Source organism: Humulus lupulus, chromosome 4, assembly GCF_963169125.1.
Source record: "Humulus lupulus chromosome 4, drHumLupu1.1, whole genome shotgun sequence".
Lineage (NCBI taxonomy): Eukaryota > Viridiplantae > Streptophyta > Magnoliopsida > Rosales > Cannabaceae > Humulus > Humulus lupulus.
In genome coordinates this window covers 163,434,460-163,448,812 of record NC_084796.1, presented here as the reverse complement: position 1 = coordinate 163,448,812, position 14,353 = coordinate 163,434,460, and positions in this window count along the sequence as shown.

The following is a 14,353-nucleotide window of genomic DNA, read 5'->3' as shown; positions in this document are numbered from 1 at the left end:
CATTGTGGGTTTTCAGCTATTGTATGTTCCTTTTTGGGGCCCCATTTCTTATGCCCACCAAATGGGATCCTCCGATGATTTTTGTTGTATCCCCTCCTACTATTGGAGGGGGATCGACTTGGTTCCCCTGGTCTGTCTGAGCCAGGGGTTGGTCGACCGGATTTTCTAGAACAAGATGAGTATTTTGCCTAGTTGGCTGATTGGGAACTTCTCGGTTTCGGGCATACTAGGCTAACGATCCAACTCGGATAAGAGTTTTGATCTCTTCCTTTAATTGTCGGCAATCATCAGTGTTATGGCCAATGTAGTTGTGATATCAGCGGAATTTAGCTAGATCTCTCTTCACCCTCTCGTTCTTAAAGGCTTTGGCTTCTTTCATGTAAGGCGATTAGAGTTCGCCAGGAAAATATACTCTCGTGTGTCAGTCAGGTCGGTATAGTTGGTGTAAATGGGGGTGAACTTTTCTCCTGGGTTATTCTTTTTGTTTCTGTTTGTATCGCCATCAACAGTCCCCTTCCACTAATTGTTCCCCACCTAGTTATTCTGGGTTACAGGTTGAGTCATAGTTGCAACATCTACCACCACTTCATCGAGCTGAAAAGGGGCCTGGCTAATTCCTGCTATAATAGATCGCGCCTCCTCCTGATTTATCCAATCCTAAGCCAAAGCCAGGAATTCATCTACACTTTTTACTTCTTTTCGTGGAGTTCTTTCCATAAATCCCCTCCTACCATGATCCCCATCCTCATTTCCATGAACTTCGAGCTATCATCCACATCCCTATTTCGTGCTGCTGAATTGGTGAACCAGTTCAAATATTCTTTTAGTGACTCACCAGGTTGTTTTTTTATGTTAGGCAACGAATCGGCCTCAACGTGGGTTTCCTTCGAAGCTCGAAATTGTCTCTCAAATTTGAAGACAATTTCTTCCACGAGGAGATTGAACCACAATCTGGTAGGTTTGGTCAGAGTTATGGGGAACAAGATACATCTTAAGTCGAACCTGACATTGTGGGTCATCATTAACGTATTGAACGTCCCGGGGTGGTTGGACGAGTCAATGTTTCTGTCATATACGAGCATGGTCAACATCCTAAAGCCAACTAGATATGGAGCTACCACAATGTTTGGTGCAAAAGGCTCGAGCTCCTCACCGGAATCACATTCATCAACTCCTTTTCTAGATAGGAGTTTCTTCATCTGTTCCTCCATTAAGGCTAGTCACTCGAGGGTTGGATCCTTCGCCGCTAGGTTATTTGGGAGCTGATCATCATCCCCCATCATATTGTATGCATTAGATGGGTTGTTTTCCCTTCAAGCTTGAGTTAGGTTAGGTGGGACATTCCCGTTGTCGCATACGATAGACTGATTTCCCCTCTTCTAAGTATATCTCAAATCATCATGGCAAAATGGATGTATTCTTCATGAATTCAGATGATTACACATGTCAGACTGTGGATCAGAATGAAGACTTTGTGCAGAGCTCAAATGATTCCTCAAGTCGCTCTCAAACTTGTCTCCACACTGGCTCCCTATCTAGTAACTTTCGTTAGTGAAACTTATAGCTTGTGGCTGGGCTCAAGGACCTGAATTAGTGTGAGGTCGTGGGACATTGGTATCTTCTGAGGGAGGAGGATTTCTCCAACTATCCCCCCGAGCTGGAGCGTTCCTTTGTGGGCAAGGTGGCATTGGATGTCAAATCGATGATAGAAGATGTCTTATCAATGAAGCTTTCCTTTTTCCATTTGGGAAAACTAGGCTAGCCCGTCTCTGTTCTACCCCAATCTCCTGGGTTGGAGGTAGCACAAGTTCCTTTCTATGTACTGGAGGCTTTGAACGTAGCACGGATGGATTTGCTAGTGTGATTTTCTTCCTCGAATTGGTCCCAGAAGGAATGGTGCTCAGGGACACGATTCGAACAAATCAACTGACATGGGGTTAATGGTTCCTATAAGGACTGGCAGGTTGAGTATTATGCTAATTCTGCTCTGGGGGTATGGAGCTCGGAGTTGCAGTTCTGACAGAGTGACTGAGATTGGGTCGGTTATTCCTATGGGACCAATGGGACCCACTTTGCCTCCTTCTGATATTAACATCAATTGTAGGAGGGGGTAATCGAGCCAAGATCTGCTCAATTTTCTTGTGAGCCATAGTGAGATAACTCCTTAACTGGGAATTTTCCATCTCGATGGTTGTCAGATACCCCAGATTGGGATTGGGTGGGCATGATGTTGAGTTCCCGATATTGTCTTGACCCACATGTTGCTTTCCAAGATGATGTTGAGCGTCTGGGATTTTTCTAGTGGGAAAGGTCGTATGATGTGCATATGGATCACGAGGTTCTTCCATTTTGTTTTCATGCGTAGATAGGGGTGACCACCATGGTTTTCATTGGGTGAAACTTGCATGAGGGATTTAAGCACTAATTTTTTTTCAACGAAAGCATCAATTTGTTGACGTGTTTTTTCGCCAACAGTGGATTAAGAAATCTAACAATAGAGATATTAGTGCTTTCTTTCAAAATCGTAATTAGTCAAATGAACATTATCTCAAACAATAACGTGGTTCAGTGGTTAAAATCCACCTAGTTCCCGAGACAATCTTATTAATCTCTTTAAGGCTCTGGATGAAATTGTTTCATACGATTTCAACAGAGTTTCTGTATATGAAGAAGCGGCCCCCTTTTCCATCCATTACCCAGATATTCATAGAGGGTTTTCCTAGAAAGCTTTTGGTAACCACGTGCATAAATATGGTAAATAATAAATTAGAATAATCTACCATTTACATCTGTTAACTTGGGTAATAAATGTGTAATAAAATCTTGGTATTAATGAGCGTATATGGGATCTCCGAGTCTTTTGGGATCCTTCATTGTGCGTCATAATCACTTTCCTCGAGCTAGATGTCGAAGAGCCAACAGAACTTGACACAGGCCAATTTTAGGGTATCTAGAAGGCGATCTATCCATCACGCATCTCGAACTAGGTTATTGGCGCAACAGGCAACCTGGAGATTATTTGGTTGTCATACTGCCAAGTTTAACTCGAACTACTCACACTAGAGTTAGCTAGATGTTCTACCTGTTCACTTTCTCCATGTGCTAATCTGCCAACTGTACCCCATGCTAACCAATTCAATTCGTGTTTATTTTTGTGTACAACAAGTCCCGTTATCTGATAGGATCTTCTTCGGGAGTCTAAAATGACATATTATGTTTTTTATCACGAAGTCAAGTATTCTCTTCGAGGTTATAGTTGCCAATGGCTCTATTTTGTCCCACTTTGTAACATAATCGATAACGGCCACAGCATAGCGAACTCCTCCCTTGCCAGTGGGTAATGAACCAATTACATCTATTCCCTAGATGGCAAAAGGCCAGGGCAAGGGGATCATGGCTAATTCTATAGGTGCAGCCCGGGCAATCATCGAAAAACGCTCACACTTGTCATACTTTTGAACATATAAGGCCGAAGCTTTCTTCAGAATAGGCCAATAATATCCATGCCTCAATATTTTTAGTGTCAAGCTTTCCCCCAGTGTGGTCTCTGCAAAATCCCTCATGGACTTCTTCAAGGATAGTATGGGCCTCCACGGGAAAAACACATCTGAGGATTGGCATGGAATGTCCTCATATATACAGAATTCTCTCAACCAGAGCATACCTTGGGACTAGGTACATCAAATTTTGCTCGTCCTTGCGATCCTTGGGCAATTTTAGTGAGGTGAGATACTCCACAATTGGTGTAATCAAGGACAAGCTTTCGCAAATCATAGCGATTACTTTTGATTCTTCCTCTATAATGGGATTGTCGAGAAACTCCACTAGGACCAAATTCAATGTCTCTGCCTCTTTGGTTGTGGCAAGCCTGGCGACAGCATTTTCATTTGTATTCTGCTTGTGTGGGACCTGCTCTATGGAGTATAATTCGAATTCTAACAACTTGCTTTTTACCTTGGCCAGATAAGCTGACATCTTAATCCCAGGAGCTTGATACTATCCTAGTTCCTGGTTCACCATGAGTTGATAATAACTAAAGCACTAGATTGCCTTTCTTTTAACTCCATGGTGATCCAGATTCCAGCCAACAATTCCTCATATTTGGCCTCGCTATTGGAGGCACCGAATCCAAATCCGAGCGTTGTATGAATTTGATGCCCTTCAAATATAATCACAATTATTCTATCTACAAATCTGTGATCGTTTGATGACACATCGACAAATATTTTCATCAATTCACAGACCGGTTCTATCATAGGCTCATCCTGAGAATCAGTGCATTCAGCCACCAAATCAGCAAGGGTCTGCCCCTTTATGGCTGTTCATGGCTTATACAAAATCTTGAACTGACTGAGTTCAATTGCCAACTTAAGCAAACGTATGTGTTTGCAAGACCTGCCTTAGAGGTTGATCGCTTAGGACGTGTATGGCGTGGGACTAGAATTACGACCTAAGCTCCCTTGAGGCTAGGATAAGATTGAATCCAAGTTTCTCGATCAAGGGGTATCGAGACTTGACTCCCAAAAGCATCTTACTAATATAATATACTTGTTTCTGAGCTCAATTTTCCTCTAGAACTAAAATGACACTAATTGCATTCTCGGTTATTACTAGGTAGAGGAATAAATCCTCCCCGGTAATGGGCTTGGACAGTACACAGGGTTCGACCAAGTGCCTCTTCAGATCTTGAAATTCCTACTTGTATTCACCGGTCCATTCGAATCATTTGTTTTCCCTGACCAAATTGTAGAAGGGGAAACACTTCTCAGTAGACTTTGACATGAACCAGGCGACCTTTCCGGTTAAACTCTAGAGCTCTTTGTGACTTGAGCAATGGCATCTCTAACAGTGATATTATCTTCTCAAGATTAGCCTCAATCCCCCTTGAGTTGACATTGAAGCCTAGTAATTTATTCGACGATACCCCGAAGGTACATTTATGGGGACTTAGCTTCATGTCGTACTAACTTAGTATGCCAAAACATTCTTCCAAGTCGGATACATGGTTTTTGGCAGTTTTTGACTTGATGAGCAAGTCATCGACATACACCTCCAATCTCTTCCCGATCTGGTCAACGAATATCTTGTTTACCAATCTCTGGTAAGTTGCTCCAGCTTTCTTCAGCTCGAACGGAATGACTTTGTAATAGTACACGTTGCGTTCAGTCATAAAGCTTGTATCTTCTTAGTTTCACAAGGTTCATCGCGAATGGTTATATCCACAATACGCTTCCATGAAAGACATGAGCTCGTGACCAGCTGTGGCATCAACAAGATGATTAATCCTTGGTAAAGGATAACAGTCCTTTGGGCAGACCTTATTGAGGTCGGAGAAGTCGATGCAAGTCCTCCACTTCTTGTTTGGTTTTGGAACTAGAACTGGGTTGTCTATCCACATTGGATATTTTTCCTCCCTAATGAATATGAATTTTAGGAAATGAGCTACCTCTTCTTCCAACACCTCTCCTATTTCCTTTCCTAGCAGCCTTCTCTTCTGCTGCTTGGCAGGTGTGTTTCTGACCAAATTTAGTGTATGTATGACCACGTTTGGACTGATTCCTACCATGTCAGCATGTGACCAGGGGAAGCATTGAGGTTATTTCTTAAAAATGAGATCAATTACCTTTTGTGTTCGATGCTGAGATTTTTCAAATCTTTACAACCTTTGAGTTTGCTTCTTGGTCAAGAATTACCTCCTCTAGCTCCTCCAAGGCTTGGAGCTTAGATCGGTCTTTGGCTATCTTTGGGTCAACTTCTTCTCACTGAGCGACCTTTTCCCCTTCCATTTAAGGTTCTTCTACTCCCTCGATTACCTCCATCGCCCGGGTCTCCTTGGTTTCCTCAATTATCACCATGGTCTGCTGACCCGGTTGTGACTTTCTCTTCGTGGAAATTCTATAACATTCCCTAGCAACAAGTTGATCCTCTCTTACTATGCATATCCTAGTCCGTGAAGGGAACTTCATATCTACGTGGCAGATAGAAGATATGGCTTCAAATGTGATCAAGGCTTGTTGCCCAAAAATTAAGTTATAGGCAACTAGAAAAAATATTAGGTTGAACTAAAGCATCTTTTCTGTGGCTCGTGTTTCATCCCCAATGGTCAAAACAAGCTCAATCGTTCCAATGGCTGCCATTCCATCTCCTAAAAGATATGTATAGAGTTGTGGAGTTAGCCTTTAGATAAGCTACTAATAGCCCCATCTTTTCTAGCGTGGACCTGAATAGCACGTTCACAGAGCTCCCATTATCGATCAAGATCCTTTGTACTCTCTGCTTTGTTAGCTGGATGGTTATGAGAAGTGGATCATTATAAGAGAATTGGATATGGCTAGTGTCTTCTTCTGTAAAACGGATGGGTTGTTTGTCCATTTTTTGTTGCTTTGGCAATCGTTGCTCCACAGTGAACACTATACCATCATGAGATTTTAGCTCCTTGATATACCTTTTCTAGACCCCATTGCTTATGCTAGTCAAGTGAGGTATGCCTGCGATCGTGGCTATATCTCTCCCCACGACAAGAGGTGGGATGAGTTGGCTTTCAAGAGGTGGAAGAGCTGGTGGTGGATTCACTTGATTTCCCAAAGCTGGTCGTGTATTTTGCACAACCAGCTGATTGGGAGCTACCCGATTCCTGGCATACTATGCTAACGGTCCACCTCGGATGAGGGTCTCAATCTCATCCTTTAATTGACAACAATAGTCAATATTGTGGTCGATATCTTTGTGGTAACGACAAAACTTGGTCGGATCTCTTTTTACCTGCTGCTTTCTCAAGGGATCTGGCTTTTCCCAAAGAAGCGAGCAGTATTCGCTATGTATATAATTTCCCATGTATTCGTCAGGATGGTATATGCAGTGAATGTTGAGGAGTACTTATCCTCAACTTTGTTTTTCTTTCACCCTTCCTGATTGCCTTCATTGTTCCCCTCATTTTGTTATTGTTTGCTGCCTGGTTATTATGGGTAGCGGGCTGAGTCGTGGCTGCAGTATTTTCTACCACTCTAGTGGGCTGAGAGGGAATTTGACTGGTTCTAGCCATTGCGGATTCGGCCACCTCAAGGTTTATCCATTCTAGAGCTCAGTCTGCCCAGTCCTGTCAGCGTAGCTGGGAACAGGATGCAGCGCAGGTCAACGTTGACATTATGGGCTCTAATCAGAGCATTGAAAGTCCAAATGTGGTTTGATGGGTCAGTTATTCCATCATAGGTAGTCATGTTTAGCATCTTTAATCCTATTGGATACGGAGCTATAGCAATGTGAGGAGCGAAAGGCTCGAGCTCCTAGTCAGAATCATAATCGTCTTGGTTTTTCTAGACAGGAGATGCTTCATTTGCTCCTCCATCATAGAAAGTCGCTCAAAGGTTGGATCATTCATTACCGGGTTGTTTGGGAGTTTACCATTAGCTCCCATTACCCCTCTATTTATAGGGATTTGATGGAAAATTTTGGGTAATTGTTCAATATTTGGTAGCTTACAAGAATGGGTAACTTCCCAATCATAAATAAATTCCTTAAATACATTGATTGCCTGATGTTACTCATTTATCAGGCAAGGAGACCTTGCTTTGAATAGTAGGAATTCGTATTCAATACATTAATTACGTATATAAATTGCCCAAGTCTGTTGGCATTCAAGCTTCTGCGCTTTATCAAACTACCGCCATCTGAATGCATCCCTCGAACAGAAAGTGTATGTTATGGAGATCTCACCCAAGAGATGCTTATAGACTTATGAGGGCGAGTTGCTAATGATTCCATTCGACCTCTGTTATATCTATCTGGAGTGATCTGGGGAGCATCTTGATATCCTTTGTTGACGTAAACTCAATCTATTCATCCTGGAACTAATATATCATCCCCAAGGCTTAGTAATCTTCATTTATTGCTTGCCAGCTTTACCTTGAACAAGACAATTGAGCTCATAATTTTTAGGTACAACAAACTTAATCAACAAATGCGTCAGAAAGACAAACTTGCTGATGTCAAGAAAATACAATAGCCTTGAAATCCTCTAAGGAAGGCTCGGATGAAGAAAATGATGATGAAATGGCCTTGCTATCAAGAATTGTCAAAAAATACATCAAGAAAATTGGTAGCAAGAAAATTTGACCCAACTCATCAAAAGGTAATTTCTCTAAACCCTTTGAAACTAAAAAAAAGGAAATTCTGTGCAGGGAATGGGATGGTTTTGGACATATTCAAGTTGAATGTGCTAACACCTTGAAGAAGAAGAATGCTGACCGCGTTTTTGGCCAACGACGTGAGAACGTCAAAAACGACAAACCTTCAAGAGAATTCAAACGACACAGACAGTTTAATAAAGAAAATAAAGAACACGCAAAATTTCTATAGTGGTTCAGCCCCAATCAGTTGGTAATAGCCTAATCCACTTAGAGATTTGATTATTTTATCTACACTCAAGATCAGATGAACCAGTGTCAACTGAGTTTCTTCAGTGTAAATTCTCATAATACAAAAGAGTTCTCTCTCAAGAAAACGCACTTTCTCTCTCTAGAAAACTTAGACCAAAAATTCAAAATTGCCAAAAAGTCCTTTTCTGATCCCATCAACCCTCTATTTATAGGCTTGGGATCAGAAACTGATATCCTCCTAGGATCGGGATATTTTATTATTCGTATTATATTTAAATTACAAGAAATATTCAAAATACAACAGAATCCTCAATTTGAGCGAAGAATGAGAGATTCCCGCGCATGCCCAGACCGATTCTTGCTGAAGCTGTTTTTGGGAATTTGACGCAGTCTGGTCTATTTGGTTGATGAATATCGTCTTCTGGTCGAACACATGCATGTTGGATACATACAAGTGTTGGTCGGACATATGCATGCCATTTCTCTATTTGGACAACCATGCACTTGCTGGACATATGCATAAGGACCAGACCTTTGTCTCTCCTCGGACATGCGTCCGACCACGCCCTTAGACTGCTCCTCGGACCAAAGTCCAACCACACTCCTTGGACTGCTCCTCGGACCAAAGTCCGACCACACCTTGGACTGCTCCTCAGACCAAAGTCCGACCACACCTCGGGCTCTCCTCGGACCAAAGTCCGACCACACCCTTGGGCTCTCCTCGGACCAAAGTTTGACCATGCCCTTAGACTCTCCTCGGACCAAAGTCCGACCATGCCTTTGGACTGCTCCTCGGACCAAAGTCCGACCAGTCACTTGGCTTGGACGTGACACCTCTCATGCAGTCAAAACTCTTCATTGATGTACTGGGCTGCTGCTAAGCTAGATCACCCAACTATTCCTTGCCACTTGTCATTTCTATCGCCACGTCATCATTTTCAAATTTTTGGGGATAACATTTGCCCCCCAAGTTTATTATATGATACTTCACATAATAAAATTTTTTCCTTCACAGTTGACGGCATTATAAAAAATAACTGTTCATCTTCCCGCCATGCAGCAGACCACAATTTACAGACCACGATCCCTGCAAATAACTGTCCATGATCATGGAGAGAAAAAATAGCCCAGGAATATCAAGGGTCCAAAAATAAGTGATAATCCCACGTTTTTTTTTCCTTTAAATAACCCTACACTTACACACTCTTCTTTACACAAGAAAATCACATTTTAAAAACCCTTCTCTTTCTTTCTTCTCTCTTGGCCGAAACCCCTTGTCTTCTCCTTCCTTTGGCCGAATCTTCAAGGGACTTCAAGGGAAGCTCTCCATTTCTTCAAGAAATCTCCAAGCAAGTCAAAGGTTCTCCAAAGTTGAGTAAGTCTCCTTCTCCATGCCTTTACATTGTTGTTATTTTTTCAAAAATTTTCATGAAAAAACCATGTTGTGGCCGAAACCCCATTAGAGCTTTTTTCTTGAATTTGTTCATGAATCTCATAAGAATGTTTGCATAATGTGTTGGGTGGCTGTTTTGAGGAAGTTTGTGCTATGGGTAACCCCACATTACTCTCAATTTCATAGGAATTTCAAGAAAAATAGGTCAATTTGGTATAAACCATGATTATGGGTTTTGGGGTGTTTGATAGCATAGAGGGTTTCAAGAACATGAAAAACTTTTCAACTTCCCTATTTTGATCTTGTGTTTGTATGTTTGGATGAAGAAACATGTTTGTGTTAGTGAATATAGAACTTTGCCCTTTCAAATTGGGCCTTGTTTTCGGCTCAAGGAAAATAGTGGAACTTTTGGTGAGATTTTGGGTATGAAAAATGGGTAAGTTTAGGGATATGGCCGATCGGCCACTATTTTTCTGGGAAAACATGTGGTCCAATCGGACCACATGTGCACTCCCCGGACCTCATAGGCGCTCCTCGGATCGTGTGGAACCCATCTCCTCGGACCCTTGATGTCCGATCGGGGTCCTTGGGCTGTTGACATTAACCCCTTGGGTGCACTCGGCTCGGATGCAGACGGATAGCACCACGCCCAGCTTGGTTCGCTCGGACCAAACTCGCACGTCTCCTCCTCGGTCACATGGTATCCGATTGGATACCTCATGACTCTTTGCACATGCTGGCCAAGTGTCTCCTCGGGCACGCCCTTAGCCCAAGTTCACGCCTGGATGCATGCGGCTGGGGCATGCTTCTCTTCGGGCCTTTGGTGTCCGACCGGACACACACGCCTAGCCTTCGCACGCGCCTTGTCGGATGCACAAGCTCACTAGGAAAAATTTTAAGACCAATCATGGGATTCTTCATGCTATATTTTTTAAACATTTCTTAGGCACCTTTAAGCACTAAAAATCTTTTTTCCATGCATGCTATACTTTTTCCACTTAGATAAATTTTTCTAAGTGTAAAAATAAATTTTTTTTCTTGTTGAATTTTATCTGTATGGTTACTCACCTCCCCATTTTTTATTTATTTTTGTAGATGAATCGCTCTGATTATAGGGGAGGTGACAACCATACGGACTCCGATACATCTATCCCACAGTCAATCGAGACTCCCTAAAACAGCGATTCCTCATCAAAATCTTCCACCAGTCGTACTCCCGAGGATCGCCTTCATCGTTTCAAGCGAATCCTTCCCCGCTCAGCCCTGTATTTCCTCCACGAGGAACAATTTCTCCAACAAGCTTCACAATCGATGATGAGGGTGAAGAAATCTAATAGACTTCCCCAGGACCAAGATCCACAAGTTGCCCGCAGAGCGGTGCAGAAGGTGGTGGAGCGCAGTGACGCCCGCACTGCAACTCCTTCAGGATCACCCTCTCAGAAGTTTTCCACCGTGATCCAGAAATTGGCCATTTAGAAGCCACGGAAGGGGAGAGAAGAAGAACCTTCCTGGTTCACTGCCTAGCCTTCAAAAATTAATCCCGGGTCGTTCCACAAACACATCGAGGCTTTGGGTTTGAGTGGGGTGAACGTGATATGCCCGGGCCCCCATCAAAGAGCCAATAGGCCCTGTGGAGCATACTGCGCCTGGTCCAGGCATCATATCCACGCAGGAGCGACACTTCCACTACACCCCTATTTCTGGTCTATAGCGGATTATTTCAATGTCTCCCCATTCCAGATCGCACCGAATGGAATCCAGGCATTGTCTGCGCTGTATATTCTTTACTTTCTTCAAGGTTGGGATGAGCCCACCCCTCATGAGGTACACTATTTGTTCGACTTCAGGACTAACCCCACCCACAGGAACACGGGCTTCTTTCACCTTTAACACAGGCAAAAGGGGATTATGTACCTTAGCGGTATCGCACACAAGTCGAACCGCGGGAAATATTACAGGGAATATTTCCTCACATCAGACATTAAGGCCAACAACTTGGCTTTTACACATGCGGGTCCGTTCCAGCGACCCTTGCCTACTAAAGGAATGTTCAATCGAGCGGAGGTGTTGGCTAGCATGAGTGCCGAGGAGAAAGACGTGAAAAGATTGGTCACTGCAGACTACCTTCAGATGGTGGGCCTGATACCATGTGACCAAATGTGGCGGTGGAAAGTACAACTGGGGAGAACAACACGACTGATCAGTCCAATGCAGGCACGGAGGTAATGACTGACCAGTTTTCTCCTGGACCCTCTCCGCTTTCTCATAGACCTGGCGAGCTTGTCATTAGGGAGCCTCAGTCTAAGCCTCAGCATAGATCTGCTATTCCTGCTCGGTCCGGGAAAGGAAAAGGCATCCAGATTGAGAGAGAACTTAGCTCATCTTCGGATGACGAGGATGACTTCATTGATCAGATTCTCAACTCAAGTCTAGTATTCATAGGAATATGTTTAATAACTTGGTGATTCGAGACTAATAAAATTGTAGTAGTAATATACTTATCTACATTTTATTATATATATGTATTTTTTCTAACGAATCTCATGTTTTCTTCTTTTGGAGACTCGGAAATGTTCAGACATTGCATCGTTCCTCCTGCTCCAAAAAGGAAGTCTGGCGAAGGAAGTGGTCTCACTCCCCCGAGGAAGGTCCCGAGGGCAGTGCCTCCGAGCCAGGGGAGTCAACCTGAGGGGTCAGTGATGATCCCGCAGTTGACCCCTTCGTCACTTCCTCCATCAGCGAGCCTAACTCCCCCAGGCCCGTCCGGCCTGAGCGAGGCGCTCCGAGCTGCTGACACCAAACTCACGGGGGCAGCTGATTAGACCCTCCGTGATTCATCGACGATTCAAGGCTTTGAATCTTTTCCTCAACTCAGTGTTGACGTTGTCCTAGATAGAGGGATTGCTCAGCTGACAAATGTAAGTACTCTACCACAAGATAGATTGTTACTTACGTTAATGCTTTGTAGTAACTTTTTGTTTTTCATGCAGATGCTTATGACCTTCTGTCATGCCCAGCAATGATCAGTCGATTACAAGGAGTTGATCAAGGTCCTAAATGATCAACTCGTGGAGGCTCGAGCGAAAATGGACGCTCTTCAGTCCAAGCTGGAACAAGCAGAGAAGACTGTGACTGAGCAAAAGGAGTCTCTCAAGGGGTTGGCTGATGGGAATGATCAGCTAACCCAAGCCAACAAATCCTTGACTGATCGGCTAGACAGACTGACTCGTGAGAACGAGGGCTTAGCTCGCGAGAACGAGGGACTGATTAGTGAGAATGAAGAGCTGAAGCAAGAGAAAGAGGCCGACCTAACCCGCTACGAGGAGACCTGCTTCAACTGCTTCTACCAGGTGTGGAAGCTAAATAAACCCCTCAAGCTCGACTTTCTGACCGATGAGATCCAAGCAGAGGAGCTCGCTAGATGTGAGGCCAGGGCTGCTGAGGAAGCTGCTAATCCTACTGGCCCTACACCTGCCTCCTCTACACTATCATTCTGAGCGAGAGGAGCAGCTGAAGCCGAGGAGGGGGTTGATCAGCCTACCAGAGCAGCACGTCAGTGACTCCTCATCCTGCTAGAGCGCTCCTGCATGACCAGTTGTAGTCCTACCAATTTTTATCATAGTTTGTTTTATTTTTTATACTTTTGCTCGCATGATTGAGCTTTTTGGCACTTGCACTTTACTTTTATTTTTTGGCTAGCTTGAAACTTTTAAGTCTTTTTACATTTAAGACATTACAAGTTTATTGTGAATAGTAAAGTTTCTATATGCCTTAAACTTTCACATGAGTATTTAGTTTTCTAACTTAGAAATTCTAAACATTTCATAAGTCCATACTAAATATACTTCCTCATGCTCTTATTGCTCTAACATTTTATGAGCATAACTTTTATTATCACACGAATATCTGTTTCTAACTTAAAATTTTAAAAATTCCAAGTTACTTAAGCTTTGTCAAAAAGTTAGCTTAATGGCTTTTTTTAGACTTCCAAATTTACAAGTCAGCCCAAAAACAGATATCTTTGCTCGTGCTCTTATTGTCTATGTTGAAGTGCACGCCAGTATACTCTATGTGCCCCCCAAGTGATTGAGGGTTAAAAAATCCTTGATCACTTGCTACTTGATCGGATTTTTCCGAGCAATGACTACTCGTGAAACACATAGAATATACAAACATATTTCAGCAGTTAACCACTACAAAAACATGCAACTATTTAAACGTTGGTCTTTCATCTCATGATACCGACCAGTTGAACACTGTCCGGTATATATGTATTTTCAGTTTTTTAGAACACCTATTTTGTTTAAATCATAATAACAGTTGAACACTGCCAAGCAAGAATAATCAACACATATGCAAAATTTGTAGCAAGATTCGACCACGCTGCGCGTGATCTCTTTTATTACTCATAATAATAAATGAAAAAACGTGTCTAACAACGAGTTTCAAACAAAATAATATTGTTCAAAATAACATGACTGGTTAGCAAATAGCCAGTCTACAAAAAAAACTTAAATAACAAGTTAAGCACTTGATACAAAGCCACTACTCTGTAAGCAGTATTTATTGATAATATTTCCTCAAG